This window comes from Sturnira hondurensis, unplaced genomic scaffold (assembly GCF_014824575.4).
Source record: "Sturnira hondurensis isolate 20B ecotype Veracruz unplaced genomic scaffold, ASM1482457v3 Scaffold0006437, whole genome shotgun sequence".
Lineage (NCBI taxonomy): Eukaryota > Metazoa > Chordata > Mammalia > Chiroptera > Phyllostomidae > Sturnira > Sturnira hondurensis.
In genome coordinates this window covers 10,114,836-10,126,038 of record NW_028079068.1, presented here as the reverse complement: position 1 = coordinate 10,126,038, position 11,203 = coordinate 10,114,836, and the positions used below count along the sequence as shown (strand labels likewise).

The window sequence follows — 11,203 nt, the reverse complement described above, 5'->3', positions numbered from 1 at the left end:
AAAGCTGTGTAGCCTCTGCAGATCACTACTCTCCTTCAGAAAACTAGCTCTGACTTGCTACCGGGCCATCGTGAAGTGTGAGTGCTTGAATGAACCACGTCATCTGTCCTGAGCTGTCCACCCACCAAACCGTTAGGTTAGGCACGCAGAGCAGCAGTCTGTCAGCAACTGGAAGGGGCGTGTGCAAGACTGGGAGGCTGAGCTCAGCACATACTGAAGACACAAGTAACTTAATTGAGCAAGTAGCACTGACACCTACACCCATACTCTTACCACATTGCCTCCGCCTCCACCAGCCTCTATGGCTTCATGGGAAGTTCTCTGTGACCAGTTGACTGAAGAATAAAAAAAAATTTAGGGTTAGTTTAAAAATGGTCTTGTACGGCCCTGGCTGGTGTAGCTCAGTGGATTGAGCACAGGCCTGCGAACCAGAGGATCGCAGTTTGATTCCCAGTCGGGGCACATGCCTGGGTTGCAGGCAGGTTCCCTGCAGGACAGTTCCCAGCAGGGGACGCACGGGAGGCAACCGTACATTGATGGATTGATGTTTCCGGGCAACCGTAATTGATGTTTCTCTCCCTCTCTCCTTCCCCTCTAAAGATAAATAAAAATGGCCTTGTATGATGGGCTAGCTCCATTCCAAAGTGGATGGCTGCAGCAGTGTAGCCACTCCAGGGTTGCCTCAGGAAAGTGTGAAAGAACTTCCCCTCCGTGAGCAGAACTTTAAACAATGTAGCTGGTTGCTCATTGTGCCTGGAGAGAGAGATGGCCAGAGGTATGAATGTTGACTAAGTTATGGATAGAGGCTAATGATTTGTCTGGATGGTCAGGGACATGAAAGCAATCCAATTGGAAAACTGGTGCAAAGGAGGTCAGGAGAAATGTTGTGTGATTGGAGGTATATGAATGGTCACAGAGGAAAAGATATTTGTGTTTAACATGAATGCTTATGAAGAGCGGCCTCAGTAGAGGCAAATGTTAACAATCAAGTGAACGAGAAGACCTGTCCTATCGCGGTTAGTCAGCTTCTTCCTGCAGCCATCCCTGTTCTTCCCCAGTGAGCTTATGAACAAAGTGGCCATAGCCAGTGAATCAGTCTGCAAAGAAAGGGACTCCTGTACTAGCCGTGGTGATTGATCCTGACTAACAAGGAGAAATTGAGACGCTGCTACACAATGGAGGTAAGGAGAAGGATGTCTGAACCGCAGGTGGTCTTCTGGAGGCGTCTCTTAGACACACAGAATTACACATTACTGTGTGATTAAAGTCAGTGAAAAACTACCATAACCCTTATAGGCAGAATTACAAAGGGCCAGACGCTTCAGGAACAAAGGTTTGGCTCTCCCCAGACCACAGCCAGCTGAAGTACTTGCTGAGAGCAAAGGAATGCCGTGGTGGAAAAGGGAGCTAAAAAATGATCGCAACCATGTGACCCACTGCAGAAACAAAGTGCGATTGTTATGAGTATACTTTCTTATTTTGATATGAATGTATTTGTATATATAATCAGCCAATTTATTTTCTCTTTCCCTCTCCCATTCTCCTACTCCCTAACATACAATGTGTTAATAGTATTTAACCTTATATCTCAGGATTTAAGGTACAGAATATGAAAGGGGAGTATGTGAACCAGGTAGAAAAGGTGGATAGACTTTGTATCCCTTTGGGAAATAGGGAACAAGGAATAGTTGTATTCTGATGGTGAAAGAACGATTTTGCTTTTGTCATTATCTGGACGTTACAGAACCAAAAAAAGTCTGTATCAATGCCAAGTACAAAAGGGGTGGAGCGTGCTGACGAGTAGCACTTGCCAACCTTTCTTTTAGACGGTTACTACAGTGCCATCTGGCCACCCAAAAAGGCGTATGCAGATCCATGTGCACAAGGGGTGGACTCGGGTAATGAGGAGCATTTGTCAACCTCTCCTTTAAATGTGTATCACAGATGTCATTTTTGCCACATCGCTCTATTTTCTGCAAAAATATTTCCTAATCCAAATAACCTAACAAAAATGTATGGATTTCTACATCTTTTTTATCATGATTAACAGTCAGAAGTCAATGTTATCACAATTCAATCTATTCTGCTATAACAGAGCAGTTCACCTTCTCATTCATTTGACAGCACTTCTGGAACACCTAGTCTGTGTCAGCAAAGCACCTAGCATGAGCAAGACACAGCCCCTTCTCTTACAAAACATACAGTTTAGCCCTGGCTGGTGTAGCTCAGTGGACTGAGTGAGGGCCTGGGAACCACACGATTGCGGTGGTTCCCCAGTCAGGGGAACCAGTCAGGGCACATGCCTGGGTTGCAGGCCAGTTCCCAGCAGGGGACTCACGAGAGACAACTATACATTGATATTTCTCTCCTTCTCTCCTTCCTTTCCCCTCTAAAGATAAATAAATAAAGTCTTTAAAAAAACATATAGTTTAATCCCTTCTCAGCTGCTTCAGAAAAGCTATGACATTACCTCCTCAAGAATGTTTCAGTGAGAAAAGAAAAGGAATTGGGAATTGGAGAACTCAGACTCATAATAACAGTTTTCCTGTAGAAATTTCAACAATAAATGTTTTTACAGCTCTAGGTGTGTAGCTATAACATGCAAATGCACTGAGAAAAGCTATGGTTTGATCACATTTGTGGTTGCCCTTCTTCTCCCGTCATCATCAGCAAGACCGTCAGCACTGGCTTCAAACACAGCCTCATCACCTCTTCACCCGTCATTATGATTAAAGGAGACCAGAGCTATTAAAATAAAGTGGCCACGTGTTGAAAGTGCAGCTTTTCTTTTTTTAACCCACAGAGTGAGTTCTAGAAAGAGATCGAGTAATAACTGACAGCAGTTAACAGTGAGAATAGTTGTAATAATTAATCGGTTTTATCATATGTAATGACAATTTATAGCGTAAGAAAAATGCCTGAAATCCTGTCTAAATATAAAGTTAGGAATGTAATAATGACTAGTAAATATATAATTCAAAAATATCCTCACCTTTGAAATGATATGATGTTTTTTTGTTTTTTTTTAAGATTTATTTATTTATATATCTTTAGAGGGGAAGGAGAGAGGGAAACATCAATGTATGGTTGCCTTTTGTGCATCCCCTGCTGGGAGTTGACTGCAGGGAACCGGCCTGCAACCCAGGCATGTGCCCTGACTGGGAATCGAACTGCGATCCTCTGGTTCGCAGGCCTGTGCTCAATCCACTGAGCTACACCAGCCAGGGCTGATGTTTTAAATTTATTCAAAACTAAACCAGTGGCTCAGCCATAAAAAAGCAGAAAATTTTACCCTTTGCGACAGTATGGATGGACCTGGAGAGTGTATGTTGAGTGAAATAAGGCAGAGAAAGACAAATACCATGCAGTTTCACTCATATGTGGAATCTAACGAACAAACTGAACTAACAAGGAAAATAGGGACAGACTCATAGATGGAGATCATGATGATAGCTAAGGGGTGGGGGAGATTAGTGGGTGGAGAGATTGAGCAAAAAAAAAAAGGACTCGTGGACATGGGCAACAGTGTGGTGATTTAGCGGGCATGGGGTGCAAGGGGAGTAAACAGTAATGGAAAAATACAATAACAATTAAATTTAAAAATAAATAAACAAACTAGTGTCGGGAGAACAAGTGGGAATGGTGATGAAATAAGAAAAGCCGGCCCTGGCTGGTGTAGCTCAATGGATTGAGCATGGGCCTGCGAACCACACGATCGCAGTTCGATTCCCAGTCAGGGCACATGCCTGGGTTGCAGGCCAGTTCCCAGCAGGGGGCTCACGAGGGGCAACCATACATTGATATTTCTCTCCTTCTCTCCTTTCCTTCCTCTCTAAAAAGATAAATAAATAAAAATCTTTAATAAAAAAGAAAGTAACAAGTGTGTCTGGCCTGTAGCTTTTGCTTCCCTCTTTCCCTACCTGAAATGTGGATGTGATACATTGATGGGCATCCCCCATCTTGTGACCACAAAAATGAAGAATGCACCCTAAGGCAGTCTCCCCGCAGCCCTGGACAATTCACCACACTCCACCCAGACTTCTTGTTGCCTGAGATTAAAAAAAACAAAACCAGCCCTGGCTGGTGTAGCTCAGTGGATTGAGCTCGGGCCTGCGAACCAGATGATCGCAGTTCGATTCCCAGTCAGGGCACATGCCTGGGTTGCAGGCCAATTCCCGGCAGGGGCCAGTTCCCAGCAGGGGATCCATGAGAAGCAACCATACATTGATGTTTCTCTTCCTCTCTCCTTCCCTTCCCCTCTAAAGATAAATAAATAAAATATTTTTTAAAAAAAAACTTACTTGTTTAAGACTGTTGGTTGTGTTTTATGTTACTTCCATCTGAAGACAGTCCTAATAAAAAATTGGAAAAGAAAAACTATTTTAAACTACAACTCATTTTTTAATCGTGCCAGTTATGTTTTTACTTAAGGTCCTTTAGAAAAGTTTCTCAAAGTGTGGTCCATGGATAATCTGCATCAGAATTACACAGGCTGCTTGTTTACGGACATAAATTTCCCATGTGCTTGTTTGCCCACGCCTACCCTCCCAAACAAGAATTGGAGTGGAAGGGATCAGGCCTGCAAACCTGCTTTTTAACAAACTCCCCAGGTGATCCCAGTGCTCAGGAAATCTGGGAACCGCTGCAAATAATACACACACACACACACACACACACACACACACACACACACACACACACGGGTCATCAGCTGGGCAGCAAGGCAAATGTAGCTAGTTTTGGGTTTGGTTTGTTTTTTTTCAGTTCCGTACCTAATCTCCACACCTGTCAGCCTTAACCTGAATACAAGGAAGGTCCAACCTCCTTCTGCAAGAGGGTTAACCTGTCAAGCTTCAGTAAGAACACACAATTTCTTATGTGGTTTTCAGCAAATCTTCTGCTTTATTAAGTTTATTTTAGCTAAATTTGCTAAAATTGCCAATCATATTTCCATTTTATATGTGCAGTTGTACTCAGTATCAGATTTAAATTGTCTAACAAATTTGCAATGAACTCAATCCAATGTAATTCTGATTGAATATTCCTTTCTTGAGTTATTAATTCCTTTTAGGCTCTGGAAAATCTCATCCAATTTTGTCTTTCTTATTGTACTAAAAGTTCTTGTATGAAAGAACATAGGTAGATACAATTTTTAAAATCCTCAGTGTTGCACTCAAGGATGATCAGAGGTCATTTGTTGAGTCATAACAGAGATCCTTGACCAATACTGGACTCCCTAAACCATTTCTGACCTTGTCTTTTGGAATCCCATTTCTCAAAGCTTCCCAAAACGCATTCCCCTCACTTGTCATTAGGCTACCTTCAGCTCATTCCTGACTCCTTGTATTTGCTTCTGTTGTTTTGCCGTCTAGTTTAGCCAAGCCCCACCTACAAGCCTTATTTGCTGCAACCCATCCAGCCAGGTCTCCTCCCTAAAGTTTTATTCTACTCACCGATGTTGCCAACCAATTTTCTAAATCTTCCCAAAAGAGATTTATGGCCTTTTAGTGTCCAACTAAAAATCCTTCCATAGCACTGTTTCCGATGATTAAAACATTCTGAGCATCCCATAAGGTACATTCGGCTGGGTGCCAGGGATACACAGGTGTATAAATCACCACCACTGTCCTGCAGTCGTTGTGGACTGATAGGTGACCCTCATGCAGGCCACACTTCAGTTCTCAGGTGCTTTACAGAGCTCACTGGAAATGACGGCAGGGCCCTCCACAATCGGTCTCCGGTTGACTTGCTTATTTTATTCCTCATTATTTCCTTTCTTCTAATCCAAATAGCTGGACTAAGTTCCACTCTCCAAACACATCTGCTACCTTTCTGTCTCTATTCCATCTCACTTTGATCTCACTTTGACCTCTGCTCCTAAAATGACCTCCTCACCTCTCTACCCATGTCAATTCTGCCATATCCTTGGAGACCAGTTTCAATGACACCTTCTTCATGAAATGTTTTCATTGCTCATGAAGTTCCAATGAATTCGGTTTTCCTAGAAAGAACCTCCCATAACATCAAATGCAATGACTGCTTTTTGATTAAGTCCCAGTTGGAACAAACCAGCTGTAAGAGATCTTTTGGGATAATTTAGAAAAGTTTGAGTTTGAACTGGGTACAAAATGATATTAGGGAATTATTGTTAAATTATCAATTATAATGTTATTGCAGCTATGTAAAAAAAAGTCATTGCTTTTAGACAGGAAAACCAAACTAGGATGGAATGTTGCCATGTTGTAACTTAAAATTGGATGAAATAAACATGGAAAAATGTGAAAATTTGATAATGGGAATATACAGGATCTGGTAAAAGTTAAGGCCTGGCTGAATGTGGTTGGTAGGATTATAATATGGTTGTAATAATTTATAGTTTTACTTTGAACATTTCTCCTAAAATGTCACGTGGTGTGCTTGAGTGCGATGTTGCAGAATTACATGTTTATGACTTTGTAATATGGGATTTTATAATGAAAAGGGGCACTATTTGTGCTGGACTCTGTAGATGTTTTCAGATTTCACATTTCTAATCAAAAAATGAAAACAAGAACTCCAAACACTTTTTTCTCTATAAAAAGTAAAACATGTTCACTAAAGAAAATTTAAGGAAAAAGAAATAAAAATCACCTACTACTCTACTGTACAGAGATAATCATGATTTATGTTATGATACATTTCCTTCTATACATTTACAAATGAAACTGTTTTTGTTTTATAAAATTGTATACTCTGGATAGTTTTGTACTGGCCTCAGATTTTAAAAGAACATATACCAAAGGTAGAAAAAAGAGCACATAGACAAAAGACAATGATGTATTTAAAAATATTTTTTTCTCTTATTGATTTGTAGGATATCAAACCTGTGGCCCATGGGCTGCATGAGGCCCAGGATGGCTCTGAATGCAGCCCAACACAAAATTGTAAATTTACTTAGAATGTTATGAATGTTTTGTGATCACGTGTTGCAATGTATTTAATGTGCAGCCCAAGACAACTCTTCTTCTTCCAATGTGGCCCAAAGATGCCAAACTGTTGGACACCTGTTTTAGAGAGAGGGGGATGGAGGGAGAAAGAGAGGGAGAGAAACATTGATTGGTTGTCTCTTGCACACACCCTGACTGGGGATTAAACCCACAACCCAGGCATGGTTCCTGAGGGGAACTGAACCCACAACCTTTCGGTTTACAGGACGATGCCCAACGTACTGAGCCACACCAGCCAGGGCAAGAATGAGGCATTTTGTAGGTATGTTATATATTAATAAAAAAATTAAAGTACAGTCCTGGCTGGGTGGTTAAGCTGGTTGGAGCCTCATCCCATACACCAAAAGGTTGCAGGTTCCATCCCTTGTCAGGGCACATACAGGAGGCAAAGAATCAATGTTTCTCTCTCATACCGATATTTCTCTCTCTCTCTCTCTCTCATCAATAAGCATATCCTCAGGTGAGGATTTTTTTAAAACTAAGAAGAAATTGTAAAAATTAAAATACAAAAAAAATGTTAAACCCTGCACAAGTTTGTAGACACACCCCCTAGTTCTCCTAGACCCACATACCAGCAGTTAATTCTCTTCCAATCCTGAATCCCACGGGTGGGCTTCTCTATGCCAACCCAGAATCACTTGCCTCTTTGAAGTTCCCAGTCCTTGTTCTCACAGTGGACTCTCCAGGCTACCACGTCCTTTGAGGAAATCACGGGCTTGGCTCACTGGGATCGCTGTGGCTCTCAGCTACCCTGCCTGGGCCATCATTGCTGCCGAACCGTCTCCCTCCCTGGCTCTTGCCCTGCTGTACTTCCTAAAGCTTCTAACTCATCCACACCTTCCCGTCTCCTGTCACTGTTCCTTTCCTCACACATCTTCTTGCCAATGTTAGCTCCAGCCACAATACGACTCTTTTTTTGCTTTACAGAAATAGCTTTTAAATATTTGAATTCTTCTTATGATTACATAGAATAACATTAAATACGTAACTTTGAAGTTAGAAATTGCAACACATCCCACCCCATCGTTGCAACTGATTTTACCTTTACATATTCTTTTGTTCATCTCTGTTGATATCTACACGTATTTCATACTGTGAATATGCTGTTTAGGATTTTTCACTTACATTGTAAAAACTTCACATGTTATTACAGAATCTTTGTGGGTTTTATTTCTAAAGGCCACCTCATATATTCCAAGGGATTAAAATGCATTCCACGGACTTAAAGTAAATTGAAACCTTTTCCTGGTTATCCGATACTTTATATACTTAAGTCTACAATCTGCTTTTTACACTTCCTATATCATGGACTTCTTCCAAATCAGTACCTACATTTTCTACATTATTTTATTTTTGTTTTGTTTTACTTTTTCTTTCTTATTTTTTCTACAGTGTTTTAAATGGCTGTATAGCATTCCATAATAAAGATGAAATTTTCTTCAATTTAATGCTTAAAGTAGTAATACACTCCCTGTTTTAAAAAATCAGAAGAAAATAAAACAGTGAAAAGTCTCTCTCTGTGCTGCTTAGTTCTCACCCCACTCCAGCGTGTAACAAATCTCCTTTCTTTGTATCTTTTCAGAGTTTGTTTAGATATGTAAGCAAGTGTAAATGCCATTTCTTATTTTTAATCTCTTTTTAAAAAACTGAATGTATCATATACACTGCTCCTGACTTTGCTTTTTGCACTTAATAATTGATATTAGAGTCTGTTCTAAGTCAGTACGTTGAGAGTTTTCTCTTTCTTTTTTCTATGGCTTTATCATTTCCTTCTGTACCGGCACCACCCCTGACTTCCACGTGATGAACTCTGTGGTTATCTCATTGACTCTTGGTCCCATCTCTTATGCACTAACTCCAAAACCTTGCCCCCTCCATTAGCCACCTCCATCTCTTTTTACTGGCTTGTTTTGCCTACAAGCATGTCAGGTCTCTTGTAGGCAAAAGAGAACTTTCCCTTCGTTCTAAGATCCCTTCAAGCTCCTGTGACCTTCAAATGGAATGTGAGGTGTCCGCAATCTTCATCTACAACTTCCATTTCACCCCTCATTCCATCTTCGATCCCGTGTGATCTGCCTGCCTTTTCTGGTCTGCTAAAATTCATCTCTGGATGGTCCTCTAGTAGAAACAGTCAACACCTTGATCTTTTTCTCAGTCCTCACTCTAATATTTGAAAGTGGGTGCCCATCCTTGGCTCACCCATTCACTCCTTAACCTCTTGTAAAATGACTTCTGCCCACCCCACATCCTTTATGCTAAAACTGATCTCCGAGTGATTAACTAACCTGTTAATGGCAATCTCCCAGTAACCTGGCCTTGGCTCACTTCTTTGGGCCCCACCCCTGGTGTTCCTGTCACCCTAACCACCACCACAGGCTAGTGCTACAGATTCTATCTTCTTAATGACTTCACTCCTATCCTCTTGTATCAGGTCTGTCCATTATCTCTAAGTCAGATCCTAATTGCTGATGATCTACACTACTTATAACGGTCTCCCAACAAATCTTTCTCTCTGCAGCTAAGTTCAAGATCAAGGCTCCTCCCACTCTAACTGGAAAATAAAGCAGGACTTACATCATTCTCTTCTTCAAAGCTCTTATTTCCAAATCAGTTAAGCACTAACTCACCAATCTGATAGTCAAAGCCTTCCACTATTTTTACTCGATTCAACTTGCATTGACCTCAGTTCGAGTTATCTCCCCCTGCTACGTACATAAGCACACGCGATGCTCCAGCCAAACCAGCCTGCTTGTTTCTCACTAAACACACGGTGTGCTTTTGCACCTCTAGGCTTTTATTCACCCTTTTGTCCACCTAGATTACCTTTCTCCTGTATCTGTGCTATTCTAAATCTTATCTTCCCAACTAATTTTACTTGCCATGATGTTTTTGCTAACCCTCCACCATATGTGTTACAGGTATGTGTGCAGTTCTCCTATTTTCCTGCCGGATTCTAAATTCTGCTAAAACAAAATTTCCCATTTAGTGAGCCCTTCTATGTGTCAACCTGTGCCAAGTGATTTGCACACATTATCTCGTTGAACCCTCACAATAATGTTGTCAGGCCAGGACTCTCCTCATTTTAACATTAAAGAAACTGGGGCTCAGGGAGATTAAGCAGCTTGCCCAGGTCATGCAGCTGCTGAGGGTAGAATCAGCTTCCACCCTCACACTCAAGGTCTTAGTCCATTCAGGCCGCTATAACAAAAGTACTATAAAGTGGATGGCTTATAAACTACAGAAGTTCATTTCTCACAGTTCTGGAGGCTAAGTCTAAGATCAAGGTACCACCGCTCTGGTGTCTGATGAGACTCCTCTTCTTGGTTCATAGGGAGCTATCTTTTCACTGGGTCCTCACATGGGGCAGGAGCTAGGAAACTCTGGGGTGTTTTTTCTAAGGGCACTCATACCATTCAGGAGGGCTCCATTCTCAGGACCTAAGCACCTCCCCAAATCCTCATTTCCTAACACCATCGTATTTCCATTTTATATATGCAGTTGTACTATTTAAATTGTCTAACAAATTTGCAATGAACTCAATCCAATGTAATTCTGATTGAATATTCCTTTCTTGAATTATTAATTCCTTTTAGGCTCTGGATGACCTTATCCAATTTTGTCTTTCTTATTGTACTAAAAGTTGGTGGTTAGGTTGTCAACATATGAATGGAGCGGGGTGGATAGAATATAAGCTTTCAGCCTATGGCATTCATGTTTGTATTACTTATGTCCACCACCCGCATTTCCCTCAACCCCATGGGGGGATTAAAATGTTTAAGAACGGTCTCTGTGTGTAGACCAAGACTCTAAGGAAAAGGGGAGTGGGGACTGAAACAGTAATGAATTTGGGTGACCCAAATGTCTGCTCTTGGATTACAGAGCTTTCGAAATAAGCATTGAAAGTGTATAGCTACTACACAGGATTGCAGCCCCTCTTAAATATTCTCTATCATTCGTAGGCAAGTTTTGTCTCCCTGATTTTATTGTCATCGCCTCTGGATTATCTCTCTACTCCCTTGTATTCCCACAGCCTTCAGTGCATTGCTCAACTCACGGTGCCGGTACTTGTTGATTTCAATGTACGTGTGTTTGCATATGTGCACAGCAACTGGCTAGCAGACGTGAGTGCGTGGTGCTGGGTGCATTCCTTCCCGTCGTTTTCCCCTTGAGCATCTGCAGCCTGGAGGCTTTCTTTCCCCCGGGGGAAGGCAGAACCA

General features: G+C 41.5%; 1 long non-coding RNA gene across 1 annotated transcript; it reads right to left on the bottom strand.

Moving 5' to 3' along the window:
• Positions 1-275: 275 nt before the first annotated feature.
• Positions 276-11,152, bottom strand: LOC118989244 (uncharacterized). The gene is made up of 3 exons (XR_005066969.1): positions 11,041-11,152; positions 4,302-4,352; positions 276-335 (listed from the first exon to the last, which is right to left on the bottom strand). It is a non-coding gene; the product is annotated as an uncharacterized LOC118989244 (long non-coding RNA).
• Positions 11,153-11,203: the final 51 nt, after the last annotated feature.